The following is a 3,879-nucleotide window of genomic DNA, read 5'->3' as shown; positions in this document are numbered from 1 at the left end:
TTATTGTAGCAACAAGCAAGGTCCTCCTCACCCTAATTTCCTTAACTCACCCATGGCAAGCTCTACTCCGCAAAGGTAGCCAAAGGATGAGGTCACTAGACTTGCATGCCACAACAGAAAGGTATAGATGGTGAGTGGGTTCCACAAGAGCTCATCAAAGGTGCTTGGATATACATGTAGCCATCTACTATTGACCCTCACCGTGTTCAAAATCGTGCAGAATTGGATTATCATTGCAAAGGAAATCTCCTTGGCTTCAAGAATCACAAAGACAAGGGGACCGCAGCCATTGTGCAACATGTTTTTTCAATGTCAAGCATGCAATTTTACAACAATATGCTCAATTCCCAACACATTGTAAATACATGTGAATACAAATCTCGGTGTGAAGTCACAGTGGAATGTTTTTATGGATTCATTATTATGTTTTGACTTTATATTTCCATTTACATTGGTGGAAGAGCAACCACTTCATAGCCTCTTTGACACATTCAATGCTATACATGCGGTTATTAGAGAAAAAATTTTCACACACCTTTGACCAACCAAATTGGTTCAAAGAAGAATTTTCTTCTATATGTACTCCTATATTGTACCTACTAATACACAAGGTTGTGGGAAGTTTGAACCCATTAAGGTATCTTCCTTATTAAGTATGGAGTGGCCACAACCAGATTTATGGTTGGTAGCATCTTTCAAGCAAAAGATGGTATTAGATGTCCAAAACTCCTTGAAATATTCTAAAGCTTCAAGTTCTATGGGCTTGAGTTGGTGTTTGCCTCTTCATTGTTTTGTGCATATCTTTAAAGAGTTTGCATTTGCGGAGACAACCACAATGCTTGTATATAAAGATGTACACTAAGAAGATTTAGGGAGGCTTTTAGAAGAGAAATAGGGTTTTGTGGAGGGCATACACAATGGAGATAGGTATTGTTGTAAGGTTGGATCATCAAGTATTGGGATACGCCATTTCCACACCTCTTTGTACATAAAATTTCACTATGATCATTGGATGTGCAAGCTTGGAGTGTGTAAATGGAGCATCAAGTATTGAGATACACTATTTAAAATCCACAACTCTTTGTACCTACAATTTCACTATGATCATTGGATGTGCAAGCTTGGAGTGTGTAGATGGAGCTATTGCAAGCTTTGACATTATAGTGAGGATGTCATGATGCTTTGGAAACTGTTCAAGTGAACAAGCATTGGACTCTTAGCAATGTGGGAGAACATTTAGCCATTATGGGTTTTGAGGACCTTCAACAAGCTCAATTTCGTCTCCAACCTTTTACCAAAGTTTTGGTCCATCAAAGTTTGGGAGTCATTGCTTCACTTATTGTTGAATGTTTGGAGATTGAAAAGAGGATGGAAGGCAAAATGAAGGTCCAGGATGATTAGGATATGGATGGAACTATGCTATCGATGTTAAAGCTTTGAAACTCTTACATTTTGGAAAACGATCCCCTTTGTAATCAATTTGCTTAGCTTTGGAAAATCTTGGACTTTTAATATACTTTTTCATTCAACAATAGCGGTCTTATGTATAAAGTGTTTTAGTACCATTTTTACATATTATTTAAATCTACGCATCACAATGAAGCGAAAGTCCATTTTTATAGCGTGATTTGACTGCCCCTTTTAAAAAAGGCATTTTATTCATCTATTTTTGGAAAAAAGTGCCTTATTTTAAAAGGGGTTACCATTATGGGGGGGGGGGGGGGGGGGGGGGGGAGGACTCGATAAATCATTTTTACTTTTCACTTTTGTAACCCTTGAGATTTTCTACTTTCTATTGACACTCTGAACTAGATATGGATGCATCCAGAGCCTCTACTTCTGTGCCCACATCCACCCCTTTGCCACGCTTCACCCTCTTCCTCGAGGACACCAACTACAAGGGAAAGTTGGATATTCACACCTTTTCACTCGTCTCCCCAACCTTGACGCCACAATTGCCCTCCACATAGATGCATTTTCAAGAGATTTCAGCATTCATGGAGGAGTACATCATCATATATTTTGTAACTATCCCCCACATGCAAGGATATGGATGCCTTGCAATCTCCCGCGATACATCCACAAAGAGATCACCTATTCTCTAAGCGGTTGAGACGGTTCCAAGAAATTGCCACCCATGTAGGCCATTTCTTGGACGAGTAGGCCCCAGGGGTGCTAGTGCTGAAGAAGTGCAAATTAGGAATGGAGTACCTTTCTCGCTTGGCTACTTTCATCTTCCTTGTCAGCAAGGAACCCAATTTGGAGGAGGTGCATTTGCTACACCTTCAGGTTGGCTCATCATCATAAAGGATGCCAAGGAGCATTAGGGTGTCCCAATGAACCCTTTGGCCAGAGGCCAAGCACTTCAGCTTGAGTACCCTGGGGGGACTCAAGGAAGTGGTTGAAAAACCCATCCTTGTGGATAGTGCTAGTGTCACTCCAAAGTATGCTCTACTGACAGATCGGGCAATCCTAGAAGTAGAGATCAATTGCTTATTGTGAGTGGTAGTGGATGGGGAGGAGTTTCTTATTTTGCATGACTTAGAGAAAGCATTCGTCCTACATATGGATGAGTACCTAAGTGTGCTATGCACTAGTGCCAAATATCTCCTAGACTCCATGCCAGATGCCCATGAAAGAAATATCCTGCCACTTGGTGACTCTGTCAGTGGCACTATCACACTTGTGTGGGTAGAGGTTCTAGCAACCGAGCAGTTGTACATGGCAGAGGAAGATTTCCAAGCCACACAAGCCAAGGTTGTGGATTCAAGGATGTTCTCAACTTAATTATCTTTTTTAACCCTTGATTGGTTTATGATAGGGTGTTGTTGGAATTAGGGTTGCAGAGAAACACCCACAGCTGGGAGAAGACGAAGGAAGCTCAAGGCACACAATAGAGAGTGTATTACTTAGTGTGCAAATGGAAAGATTGATAGCCCTAGAGTGATGGGCGTATATACAATGCACCGGGGAAAAAACCTTCTAAAGAGGGAAAAAATGCCCCAGCGGTCCTAGTGTGTTCACACACATCACTACCACATGTATATGGTAACAAATCCCCCCTGGAGTGATGCGGTGAACGAGAGCTGGCACATGAGTAAAGGGAATTGCCATGCCCTGAGGACAGGATCAATCCACAAAGGGGAGTAAGCCCAAAGCTTTGCGGAAAGCTTCAAGCTTCTCACGAGACAATGCCTTTGTGAAAAGATCTGCAAGGTTTTCCTATGTTGGTACATAAGCCAAGCTGATCTCTCCTACTGAGAGCCTCTCCCTGACATAGTGGTAATGCACCTCAATGTGCTTTGTGCGAGCATGAAAAACTGGGTTCCTCGCAACTGCCAATGCGCTCTGACTGTCAGAGTAGATAGTGTTGGCAGTGTCCTGTCCAACACCCAAATCAGCCATAAGGCGTCTGAGCCATACACACTCAACCGTAGCTGTGAAGACTGCCCTGTACTCAGCCTCACAACTCGAAGTGGCCACAGTAGGTTGCTTCTTGCTCAACCATGATATACATGAATTGCCAAGCATGAAACAAAAACCACTTGTGGACACTTGCGTGTCAAAACAACCAGCCCAATCTGAGTCCGAAAAAGCATGTAAGTCTGGCGACAATGATCCCCCCTTGGGATAAAACAAGCCAAGATGTAAAGTGCCACTAAGGTAGCGGAAAATCCTCTTGACAGCCTGCCAATGCCTAGACCCTGGGCTATGCATAAATTTGCTGACCTGTGAGACTGCAAACTGAATATCCGGCCTCGTGTTGCATACATAAATGAGGCAACCAACAACAGTTTGGTAAAGAGTGACATCAGCAGGATCACCAGCATCATGTAGACTCAACTTCAAACCTGTTTCCATGGGAGTGGCAATAGGTTT

The sequence above is a fragment of the Adiantum capillus-veneris genome, chromosome 3 (genome assembly GCF_014529385.1).
Source record: "Adiantum capillus-veneris isolate H3 chromosome 3, ASM1452938v2, whole genome shotgun sequence".
Taxonomy (NCBI): domain Eukaryota; kingdom Viridiplantae; phylum Streptophyta; class Polypodiopsida; order Polypodiales; family Pteridaceae; genus Adiantum; species Adiantum capillus-veneris.
The sequence above is the reverse complement of the archived record's forward strand: the minus strand, read 5'-3'. Positions refer to the sequence as shown.